The following is a 13,138-nucleotide window of genomic DNA, read 5'->3' on the forward strand; positions in this document are numbered from 1 at the left end:
GCCCTTCAAATCCCCCCTGTCCTCCCAGGCTTGCCTTTACAACCCCATCTTTCAGGAGGGGTGAACCCTGAGCAGAGGGGCGTCCTGTCTTCAGGGGAGGCAGGCTGCATGGCTTGGGTTATCCTAGTCACGATTGGAGAATGGTTGGTCTCTAACTTGCTTGTGAGTAAAACCCCTGGAATTTCTACTCCTGATTCACTGTTTTATTCCAACTCCTCCCCTAAGGTAGAGTAGGGAGAGAAGGCTAATTTTCGGACACCCTTTTGCAGCAGAAGGCATCAGGTTTTCGTTGCGTTGCCCTGTGTTTCTGTACTGCCACGCATGGAAGTTGTAGGGTGGTTTTGGTTGTCGTGTCTCCGCTTGTCCTGCCTGCACCACAGGCTATGATGAAGCCCACTCATCTCTGGGGTGTCTTGAGGATCCCACTGGGCCAGGCACCAAGGGGCTCAGGGGAACGGAGAGGGGCAGCTCTGCCCTCAAGGGGCTTAGTGTCTGGTCACGAAAGCAAGATCCCCGTTGTTCCACAGAGAACCACGGAGCAGCTGCATTTTCTAGGACAGCCCCTCTTAAAACGGCCCTGCTCGCACCCACACCTTTTTTTTTTTTATAGCAATAACATTAGTTTACAACACTGTAAACACACACGGTACAGGTTTCAGACTGTATAGGTTTCAGGTGTACAGTTTCTCGCCTCAGCGATGACATATCATACCACACTCGCCACCAAAACTTCAGTCAGCGTCCATCACCAAGTAGGGACACCCCCATTCCTGTTCTGGCCCCCCCTCCCACCTCCTTCCCCTCAGGGAATGGACTGACATTCTGTTAGAATTAAGGGTATATTTTTGTTATATTTTATCATTATTTTTTGACTTTCTTTATATTCCACAGATGAGTGAAACCATGCGGTATTTGTCTTTCTGCTTTTGACTGACTTCACTTGGCATAATCCCCTCAAGCTTCATCCATATTGTTGAAAATGGCAGGATTTCTTTCTTTTTTTCAATTTTCAAATGAAATGATTTTTAAAATTTTACATTGTTCATTTTTGGACAATAATTTAATTTCTTCCCTCAGGTGTGGTCACGATAGTTTTCCTGTCACCCTATAGTTTTCCTGTCACCCCGTGTGCTCTTGTCCCTGCAGTTTTCACCCCTCCCCGCCTCCTGGATGCCTCATATCTATGGTCAGCTTTCAGGGTTGGTTTCTCTATATCCCACATATAAGTGAAACCATCCGATATTTCTTTTCCCTTTGACTTATTTTGCTTAGCATAATCCCTTCCAGCTGCACTGCAAATGGTATATCGTTTTTGAATCTCTGACTAGTATCCCATTGTGTGTATATACCACAGCTTTTTGGTTTTTTTTTTCTTTTTTTAATAGAGGCATGCTTTATTTATTTGTTTGCTGGTTTGTTTGTTTGTTTTGTTTATACAAGCACTGGGTACAGTCAGAAGCGCGGGAGGGTGAGAGAATTCACCAGAGCGGGGAGCAGAGCAGGCAGAAGGACCGAAGTACACTGCTGAGGGGAGCAGCGGGCGGCAGGAGAGGTCTGCGCGCCATGTGGAACCCTCCTCCGGTGGCCGGGGAGCAGCCGGGGATCGAACCGGCGCCGCAGAGGCTGTGGGCAGCTTCGCAACCCAGCGCTCAACCGCTGTGCCACCGGGGAGGCCCTACCACAGCTTTTTGATGCATTCATCTATTTTGGGGTATTTAGGTTGTTTCCCTATCTAGGCTATTGTAAATGGTGCTGCAGTAAACTCAGGAGTGCAGGTTTCCTTTTGAATTTGTATTTTTTGTGCTCCTTGGGTAGATTGCTAGGAGTGGAATCGCTGGATCATACGGCTGATCCATCTTTAGTGTTCTGAGGAACCTCCACACAGCTTTCCATGGTGGCTGGACCAGTTTGCATTCCCACCAGCAGCGGACGAGGGCTCCTTCTCACCACATCCTTGCCCGCACTTGGTGTTTCTGGTTTTTTTAATGTGGCCATTCTTTTTTTTTTTTTTTTTTATAAATTTTATTGTTATATTCCCCATACAATTGCAGCCCCCCATTCTGACCCCAATCCCTCCCCTCCCACCCCCGCCCCCCTAAAAGTGTCTCTGGTTCATAGTTTTTTGTTGATTTTGATTTTCACTTTCTTATAGTTATTCATTTTCCTGGTCCCTTATTTAAGTTTTCTAGATTCCTGCTATGAGTGAGACCATCCGGTATTTTTCTTTTTCTTTTTGGCTTATTTCGCTGAGCGTGATCCCTTCCAGCGCCATCCATGTTGCAGCAAATTGCATGTGTTTATCTTTTTTGAATGCTGAGTAATATTCCATGGTATATATGTACCACATCTTCTTGATCCAGTCATCTATTTTTGGGCATTTGGGTTGTTTCCAAAGCTTAGCTATTGTAAACAGTGCTGCTATAAACATAGGGGTGCAGGTGTTCTTTGGAATTGATGTTTCTGTGTCCTTTGGGTAAATACCTAGGAGTGGAATTGCTGGATCATATGGAAGCTCTATGTTTAGTAGGTCCAGAAATCTCCACACAGCTTTCAATGTGGCCATTCTTATAGGTGTGAGGTGGTATCTAATTGTGGTTGTGATTTGCATTTCCTGGATGATAAGTGATGAAGCACATTTTTCATATGCCTGTTGGCTGAAAATGACAGAATTTCATCTATTTTTTAAGGCCTGAATAGTGTATACCTGTGATAGTGTGTGTGTATGTGGCACGCGCGCTTGTCGCATCTTCTTTATCCATCTTTCTCCATCGTTGGACGCTAGAATTGTTGCCATAATTGGCTGTTGTGCATAGTGCTACCTTGGACATAAGGCTGCTTGTATGTTTTCATATTCTTTAGGTTAGTTTTTTGAGGAACCGCCACACTGTTTTCTGTAGTGACAGCACCAAGGTAAATTCCCACCAACAGTGTGCAAGCATTCCTTTTTCTCCATATTCTCACCTAAACTCACCTCTTGGCTGTAATAATAGCCAATAGCTGGTATGAGATTAAATTTCATTGTGGTTTTGTTTCATATTTCCTAAGGAGAAGCAATGTAGAATTATCTTCCTATTTGTCAGTCTGCCATCGGAATGTCTTCTTTGCTGAAATGCCTACTTAGATCTTCTGCCCATGTTTTAATTATGGGTTTTTTTTGCATTGTATGAGTTATTTATATATTTTGGATATTAACCCCCTTGTCTGATACATGGTTCACAAATATCTCTCCCATTTAATAGAAAACCTGTTTTTTTTTAATGATTGGTTTCTATTGCTTTTTAGTTTGATTAGTCCCATTTGTTTATATTATCTTTTGTTTTCCTTACTGTTGGAGAAGAATCCATAAAGACATTACTAAGTCCAATACCAAAGAACTACTTTTTTTTTTTTTTTAATAGAGGCATGCTTTATTTATTTGTTTGCTGGTTTGTTTGTTTGTTTTGTTTATACATGCACTGGGTACAGTCAGAAGCGCGGGAGGGAGGGTGAGAGAATTCACCAGAGCCAGAGCGGGGAGCAGAGCAGGCAGAAGGACCGAAGTACACTGCTGAGGGGAGCAGCAGGCGGCAGGAGAGGTCTGTGCGCCATGTGGGACCCTCCTCCGGTGGCCGGGGAGCAGCCGGGGATTGAACCGGCGCCGCAGAGGCCGCGCGCAGTTTCGCAACCCAGCGCTCAACCGCTGCGCCACCGGGGAGGCCCAAAGAACTACATTTTTAAAAAAATCTATTTTGTGTGTTCAGGTCTTTAATCCATTTTGAATTAATTCTAGTAGATAGTATAAGATAATCGTCTAGTTTCTTTCTTTTGCATGTGGCTGACCAGGTTTCCCAACACTATTTATTGAAGAGACTTTATTTTTTCCATTGCATGTACTTGGCTCTTTTATCTTAAGGTCATTGTCCACATATATGTGGTTTTATGTTAGGGCTCTCAGTTCTGTTCCATTAATCCGTGTGCTTGTTTTTATGTCAGTACCATGCTCTTTTGATTGTGGTAGCTTTGTGCAATGTAGTTTGAAGTTGGGGAGCATCATTCTTCCATTTTCTTCTGTTTTTCTTAGAATTGTCTTAGCTATGTGAGATCTTTTGTAATTCCATACAAATTTTATGATTTTTTTTCTTCTATTTCTGTGAAGAATGCCATGCCCTGTCTTTTTAATATTCTTTTTATTGAGATAAAATTTACATACCATAAAACTCACTATTTATATAGTTTAATGACTTTTTGGAGCATTTACAGAGTTGTTTTATCATCATGTCTACCTAATTCCAGAACATTTTTGTCGTCCCCAAAGGAAATCCATTATCTGTTCAACAAGTCACTTTCCATCCCTCCCTCACCCCCAACCCTTGGTGCCCACAAACCCACTTTCTGTCTGTGGCTGTGTCTGTTCTGGGCATTTTAAAAAGATTTATTTTAGGGCCTCCCCTGGTGGCGCAGCGGTTGAGCGCTGGGCTGAGAGGCTGCCCGCAGCCTCTGCAGCGCCGGTTCATTCCCCGGCCACCAGTGAGGGTCCCACCAAAAAAAAAAAAAAAAGATTTATTCATTATTCATTTATGCTTATAAGAACTGGGGAGCAGGCCAAAGGTTTGGGGTGTGAGATGGTGTGAGGATTCACCAGAGACAGAGTGGGGAGCAGAACAGGCCGATTGACTGAAATCCACTGCTGAGGGGAGCAGCGGGGAGACAGGAGAGGTCTGCTGCGCCATGTGGGTAGCTCCCTGTCCGGGAATCGAACTCATGCCACAGTGGCTGGCAATAGTTAGATAGTGCTGACGCTTAACCCCTGAGCCACCAGGGAGGCCCTGTTCTGAACATTTCTTATCAGTGGTCTCACACCCTGTGTGACTTTGTGTGTCTTGGCTTCTTTCCCTGAGCTTCATGTGTTCTGCCTTAACACATGTCTGTGCTTCACTCCTTTTCATGGCTGAGTAACATCCAGTTTATGGATGACCACATTGTATGTTATGTTAGGCACTATCCACCGATGGACATTTGGATAGTTTCTACTTTTTCCTACCCTCTCTTTCCTTACCTTTTCATTTCAGACTCCTAGAATCCCAGGCTGCAGCTGAAGACTACTCACCCAGTCACTCTCCTCCCATCCCTTACCACATCCCACTTCCCCTTGCTCCAGGGCAGAGGTAGCACAGAATGTCTTGGGGACGCTACATCTAGGGTCTAGGACAGGGACAGGTTTGCAGAGGGAGGCCCTGGGCCATAGGAAGTGGGTTTGGGATGGGTGTGGAGGACCTGGGAGAGCTGGCATTTTAGTGTGAAGCCCCGCTTACCTTTTGCATGCACAGGCCCTGACTCCAGTACTGCGTTGTGTACAGCTATTTCCCTGGGCCACTTTCCTTTCCTGCTCTACTCGTACCCAGCCCTGACAGGATTGCGGGCCTCTCTTGGAAGGCAGTGATCCTGTTCGAGGCATCCCCATGGTCCTGGGAAGCCCATCACTCACCGAGCAGTATCTCTCAGGACTACTGCTTGGGCAGCCTTGCCCCCTCCGCTCATTCCCCCGCCCGTGGTTAAGATGGCTAAAGAGGTAAGTGGGTGCCCCTTGCTCTCCTAGGGTAGTGCTGTCACCCCTTTGCAGATGGCGCTCCATGCAAGGGCGAGGGGAAATGAGGGGGTGTGGTTTCATGGCAGCACACAGCTCAACAGCTTTACCCCTTCCATCTGCTTTGCTTGTGTCTTCCCTGGGAGGGAAATGATGTGCGTGCGTGCGTGCGTGCGTGTGTCTTGCTCCCCTCTGGCAGAGGATGTTGGCGCTTATGCTATCCAGGAAGATGTCATGGGGTACACGTGGGAACTCTTACTGTCACATGATGGAGTTGGACCCTAGCTCACACCGTGTGCAGACACTGACCACGAATCATATGTCTTTGATGTAAGAAATGCACAGGTGCAAGCTTAAGCTGATGTTTTCTAAGGTAGTGCTGTCCTAAGCAAGTCCCATGTGTAATTTTAAATTTTCTAATAGTCCCATTAAAAAAAGTTATAAAAAAGGGTGAAATTAATTTCAATAATACATTTTATTGAACCCAATATACCCCAGCTTTTACCTTTGAACATATAATTATTATAAAAATTGTTAATGAGGTATTTATACTCTTTTTTTTTGGTACCAAGTCTTTGACAGCCTGTGAGCATTTCACACTTAGAACTGGTTCTACGCAGGCTGGCCCCTTGGGAAGACTGCTGTCTCTGGATGAGCTGAGTGTTATAGGGTTCAGGATGCTATAAAGGGGGTGCCTAGTGCTTAGTGTATCCTGACTAGTAGCCCCGTCTTACCTTCTACCATTCCTGCACACCTTCCTAACCCATCAGAATTTTGGGATATAGTACCCTCTAGCTGGGGAAATGAGATGGACTTAACATAAGCCTGCTCTGGCCATGTGAGGGTGAATGGGGATGGTGAGACCAACTGTAGTGGGATGCAGTCTAGGGAGAGCCCTTTGGGGCATGGGGGAAGTCTCTGAGGCTTTTGTGGAAGTGGTGGGATCATGCTAGTGCTTGGAAGAGGAGGAGGAAGTGTCGGACAATCCCCAGAGGGCCCTCTGTTTGGGATTCTATGGGGAAGTGGAAACAAACTGAAGACCCCATTCTTGGGGTGTCGTGGCCTTGATCTGATCCCTTTGGACCCTTGCATGCAGCTTCTCTCCTTATGGAGCATGAAGCCTTGAGCTGTGAGGGCTGATCGACACTGATGGCGGAGCCCAGGTGGTGTGTTTGTGTTGTTGATGCTGATGGTGCTGGGAGGTTCTGAACTTGGAATTCAGGATATTTCCAGGAAGGTAATAACAGGAAGCTGGAGTGCTTTTTTGGCTATAGGAAACCCTGGGAGAGAGACTGATGTACAAGTCTGCCTTAGAACTGATATCCCACAGTGACAGACTGTTTTAAATGGCCTGAGGTTTCTAGGTGGGAAGGCTCAGTGGGGTGGTAGCTGGTCTCATGTACCTGGCCTGCCTGGCTTGAAATCCCACCTCTGCCGGGGTGTGTCCTTTTATCTCCAGAATAGGTGGCAGTGAAGGTCTGTGCCTCAAGGGTGGGAGGGAGTAACTGAGTTAACATCCAGAAATCTCTTAGATAGTTTCTACCCCAGGAATAATTCTGCCCTCAGGGAAGCTGGTGATGTCTGTGGTGGTTATGGCTGGGGGGTGCTCATAGCATATGGTAGTTGGGGGCCAGGGATGCTGCTCGGTACATCACAGTGCCCAGGAGGGCCCCCCACAAAGAACAGTCCAATTGCAAATGACCCGATTTCTAGCATATTGGCTCACCCTATGGGTGATAGTAACAGTTTTTCTCTGGACCTTTCTCTTTCCTTAACTGTCTATCAGGTGTTGTTATAGAAGTTTCTAAAATCGGCAGCTCTCTGCTCTGCTCACCTGAGTCTATGCAGATGGACTTTTTTTCCTTTCTTTTTTTTTTCTAATAAACCTATCTTTTAAAAAAATTTAAAAAGGAGACCCTAAAATTACTTTTTAAAAAATATTTATTTATTTACGCATAGAAGAACTGGGGTGTCGGCTGGGGGTGCAAAGGGTTAGAGGACTCACCAGAGGCAGAGTGGGGAGCAAAACAGGTGAATCTACTGAAATACACTGCTGAGGGGAGCAGCGGGCAAGAACTGAGGGGAGCAGCAGGCGAGACAGGAGAGGTCTGCTCCCTGGCCGGGGATGGAACTCAGGCCGTGGCAGTGATAGCGCTGAGACTGAGTTAACCTTTAGGTGATCAGGGAGTGTTACAGGAATTTAGGAGACCCTCAAAATCATATTCCATTGCACAGCCCATCGTTGTCATGTTGCTCTTCCACATTTGTGCAGTGAAGAAAGTTAAGGAACAATTACAATTAGTAGAAAGCACCTTGAAAAAAAGTGTGTTTTCTTTCTTTGTTTGTTTGTTTTGTTTATACATGCACTGGGTACAGTCAGAAGCGCGGGAGGGTGAGAGAATTCACCAGAGCCAGAGCGGGGAGCAGAGCAGGCAGAAGGACCGAAGTACACTGCTGAGGGGAGCAGCAGGCGGCAGGAGAGGTCTGTGCGCCATGTGGGACCCTCCTCAGGTGGCCGGGGAGCAGCCGGGGAGGTCGCCGGCAGCTTCGCAACCCAGCGCTCAACTACTGCGCCACCGGGGAGGCCCAAAAAGTGTGTTTTCTTCTGGAGCAGCTCAGAGGGTTTGACCAGTGTTTTAAGGACCAGGAAGCAGGGGCAGTGTTCTTGGGGGAGGCTGACTGGAACAAGTTAGATCTTGTCTTTATTTTATTTTATATTATTTTTTAAAGATTTATTTATGCAGGGCCTCCCCTGTGGCGCAGCGGTTGAGCGCTGGGTTGCGAAGCTGCCCGCAGCCTCTGCAGCGCTGGTTCAATCCTCAGCTGCTCCCCGGCCACCAGAGGTGGGTCCCACATGGCGCACAGACCTCTCCTGCCGCCTGCTGCTCCCCTCAGCAGTGTACCTCGGTCCCTCTGCCTGCTCTGCTCCCCGCTCTGGCTCTGGTGAATTCTCTCACCCACCCGTGCTTCTGACTGTACCCAGCGCTTGTATAAATAAATAAATAAATCTTTAAAAAAAAAAGATTTATTTATGCATACAAGGGCTGGGGCACAGGCCAGAGATGTGACAGGGGAGGTGGTGGTGAGAGGACCCACCAGAGACAGAGTAGGGAACAGAACAGGCAGATTGACTGAAATACACTGCTGAGGGGAGCAGCAGGTGAGGCAGGAGAGGTCTGCTGTGCCATGTGGGTTGCTCCCTGTCTGGCCGGGGATCGAACTTGTGCTGCAGAGGCTGTGGATAGCTTCATAGTGCGGTGCTTAACCCCTTGCGCCACCAGAGAGGCCCTTTGTCTTTATTTTAAAATCCAGTCTGAAGATGTGTCATTTGATTGTATTGTTTAATCCATTCACATTTAATGTAATTATTGATGTAGTTGGATTTGTGTCTGTTTTTTTTTTTTAAGATTTATTTATTTATTTATACCAGCACTGGGTACAGTCAGAAGGGCGGGAGGGTGAGAGAATTCACCAGAGCCAGAGCGGGGAGCAGAGCAGGCAGAAGGACTGAGGTACACTGCTGAGGGGAGCAGCGGGCGGCAGGAGAGGTCTGCGCGCCATGTGGGACCCTCCTCCAGTGGCCGGGAGCAGCCGGGTATTGAACCGGCGCCTCAGACGCTGAGGACAGCTTCGCAACCCAGCGCTCAACCGCCGCACCACCGGGGAGGCCCTGTGTCTGTTTTCCTTTTTGTTTTCATCTCATGTCTTACCGCCCCCCGCCCCATTCCTCTTTTGCTGCTTTCTTTTTCATTAAGTGAATATTTTCTATGGCTTGAGTTTTTTTTAAGGATGCCGATGTACTTGTTTGCTGGACTGGTGCCCTTCATTTGTTCCCTCCTCACAGTGAAGAAAATGAACATGTCAAAGTTCTCTTTGCACCTATAATAATGGAAAGCATTCATGAGGCTGTGCCATCTTGGGAACAGGCCTGGGATGGCCCCTCCTCCTCTGTCATCACTGTCTTTGTGGTTTTGGCCTCCTCTTCTCCCTTGCCCTGTCTTAGCCAACTGGTTTATGGCTCTGACCCTGCACAAGATTCCAAATCTGGGTCAGTGTGTCACACCCACTTGAAGCAGGTTGTTGGGCTCCAAGGAGACTGGATGCAGAGGAGCCTGGAGGTGAGTCTGCTGGTGGCCAGCGGGCAGGGGGCGTTGCTGGCACTGCTGGGCCCTCTCTGTCTGCTGAAAGGGATGCTGTCGGGGTGGAACTGGGTAGGAGAGCCAGGGGCACACAGGGCGGCTGCCTCTAGTTATCAGCTGTGTGGGCAGCTTTGGTGTTCTGGATGCACTTACTTGACACCTCAGCATCTAAGTGCACACCTGAGCTTCGGGGAGCTCTTGTTTCCTGGTTTGATATGTGTATTTTTAAAAACAGCTTTATTACGACTGGTTCTCATGCTACAAATTCACCTTTTTAAAAGTGTGCTATTGAGGGGTTATGTTTACTGAATTGTGCAGCCATCGCCACTATCTAATTTCAGAAACAGTCTAATATTCCCAAAGGAAACCCCATCCCTGCTAGTGGTCACCCAGTCCCCATCCCCTTCCGCCTCTGGTGCCTGTCAGTCCACTTTCTGTCCCTGTGGATGTGCCTGTCCTGGATATTCTACATCAGTGGAACCACACACTGTGATCTTGTATGTCTGGCTTCTCTCCCTGAGTACCCCGTTTTCACGGTCCCTCTGTTGTAGCGAGTGGTAGTGTCCCTCTTTTTTAAGACTGAATGGATTAATATTCAACTATGTGAAAACACATTGTGTTTATCCATTCTTGCATTGATGAACATTTGGGTTCTTTCCACTTTTTGGCCATTATGAGTAATGCTTATGATATGTATGCTGTGGACATCTGTATACAGGTTTTTATGTGGACATGTTTTCATTTTTCTTGGGTAGATATGTAGGAGTGGAATTGCTAGGTCATATGATAAACATGGCCATGTTTAATGCTTACAAAACTTTCAAATTGTCTTCCCAAAGGGCTGTATTATTTTATAATTCTACCCATGGTATATGAGTATTTGATTTGGTTTGGCATTTTTTATTCCTTTTTATTGTACTTAAAATCTGTGAGAGGTTTAAAAAGGGGTGGGGGGGGAGAGAAAGAAAGAAAAGGGGAAGATGAATAAGAGAGGATTTCAAATAACAAATTCCCAATAAAAACTCCAGAAATCACCCATCCCCTTGTGGGCAAATGTCCAGCCAAACAGGCTCGGCCCAAAGCAGGGCAGCAGAGGACCCAAAACCTTGTCGGGAGTCCAAGATACCTTCCTGGAGGGAAAAGCAAGCTGTGATTTAGGCAGAGCCCAATAGGCTCGGAGAAGGGCAGAAACCTCAAATTTGCCATATATCTCCATGCTTCACCAGAACGTCACGATGACTGAGGGCTGCCAAGGCCTCTGCCAAAATGCCAGAGCCAGACCAGAGACCAGGAGCAGCCTCCCCATAGGTCTCTCACCTATGTCTCTGGTTATTTTTAATCTGAATTAGGTAGGCAGTGGGTGCCATAATCATCTTGATGATGGTTTAATCCCTCTTATCCTCCCGCTCGGCAACCGGTGGGCTTCTAGAGGCCTGAGACCTCTGTGTCCCACACACAGCTCTCTAGAAGAGCTCTTCTGAAGAACTCTTGATGTCTGTAAAAGCACCAGCAAAAACAGAAGTCATGTGAATTAGAAATTTTCCCAGATCCTGCTACCCAGAGATAACCATTCTTGGCATTGGAACCAAGGCTTTCCCGTTTGTTGCTCTGTTCAGGTGTAGAACTTTCTATTTCATTGGCCACATGCTCCTTCATTTTTATACAACCATGCATCATATTCGTACACATCCTCCCTCCTATTAATGAGCACTTGTAATATTTTTCTTTAAACGCTACAGAAAACATCCTCTGCTATATCCTTGAGGTGAATATCTCTAAGTCCAGGACTTGAGAGCACTGAAAGACTTTGTTTTAAAGCCTGTTCCTCAGTTTTCCCCAGAAAGGTCATGTGAATTTACACACCCACAGGAACTGGAGGCTTTCCTAAGTGGTGCCAGCCCCAGCTTCTCTCCATCCTTTTAGTCCGTCACCTTCTAGTTGTTTCTAGTTCATAGCTGTTGCCCACTTGTTCAAATGGGGTGTTATTATCTTTTTTTCCTTGAGTTACAGCAGGTGTCTCAACCTTAGATCTTTGATATCTTTGAGCCAGGTCACTCTGTGGGGGCTGTCCTGGGTGTTGAAGGGACTTGAGTAGCATCCCTACCCACCACTCACTTGATGCCAGTAACACCTTCCCTGCCCCAGTCAGGACAGCCTGGATGTCCGCAGACATTGCCCTGTGTACTCAGGGGCACAGAGTTGCCTCTGGCTGAGAACCGCTATTTTATAATACCGTCTTCTATATTAGGGCTCTTAGCACCCTTCTCTGTCATACATTTTTTTTTCTCAGCTTCTTATTTATCTTTCAGCTTTATTTTTGATGTGTTGTTGCATAGAATGTTTTAAAGTATTGCCAAATTTGTCCTTTCCTTTAAAACTCCTGATCTTGTGACCTGCCTAGAGAGGTCTTCCCTATCTGTGATTATGAAAACATTGACCGTCTTTTTCTCCTTTCACTTTTATGGATTTTATAAAGACCTGTGATCTAGAAGCAGTGAGGCAGCATAGAGCTTGGTGTTTTTCCACATCTCTCCACGAGTTGGCACGGGTGGAGTTGGTGGCTGGGACCCAGAGCTAGAGCTAGGTTCTGTGTGATCTCAGACAAGTCACTTAACTGCCCCCTGCTTGTTTCTGCTCACCTAAACAATGAGCTGTGGTAATAGTACCTGCTTTCTAAGGCTTGGGGCTAATCAGATCTGCCCCTGTTTAGAGTCACTGCCCACAAATGGATTAACTGTGCCCTCACCAGTGACTTTTCCATCCTTATTGGTCACATCTGACTCCAGAGCAAATTCTTTTTTTTTTTTTAAAGATTTATTTATTCATGCATACAAGAGCTAGGGCAGAGGCCAGAGGTGTTGGGCGTGAGAGGATTCACCAGAGGCAGAGTGGGGAACAGAACAGGGAGACTGACCGAAGTACACTTTCGAGGGGAGCAGCGGACGAGTCAGGAGAGGTCTGCTGTGCCATGTGGGTAGCTCCCTGGCCGGGACTCGTGCTGCAGAGGCTGCGAATTGCTTCATAGGTTGTGTCTCAACCCTTGCACCACCATGGAGGCCCTTCAGAGCAAATTCTAGAAGGAGGATAATGTTGTCGCGAAGATAATGTTGAGGGAAGTCAGCTGGGTCCTCTGTGGGCACAAAACTTATGAATGTGCATTTGTCCATCCCTGCTGCCCAGCCCCATTCAGCACCTGCATGGATGACCCCCCAAATTACCAGTACATGTGCTGAGAAGTAGGAAGGTGATTTTCTTAATGATTATGATTTCCATTGGCTAATTATGAAACATCTGGATCCAGATGTGTCTCAACTGAGTGAGATTCGGGATCTCACTCGGAGTGAACTGGTATTTAGAACCCCTGCAGAGGTGAGTTGTGGGCTGGGCAGAAGGCTCTAGCCCCTTGCTCAGGGCTGTGGATCAGGGGGACAGGTGG

The sequence above is a fragment of the Talpa europaea genome, assembly GCF_964194135.1.
Source record: "Talpa europaea genome assembly, chromosome: 12".
In the NCBI taxonomy this organism is placed as follows: Eukaryota; Metazoa; Chordata; class Mammalia; order Eulipotyphla; family Talpidae; genus Talpa; species Talpa europaea.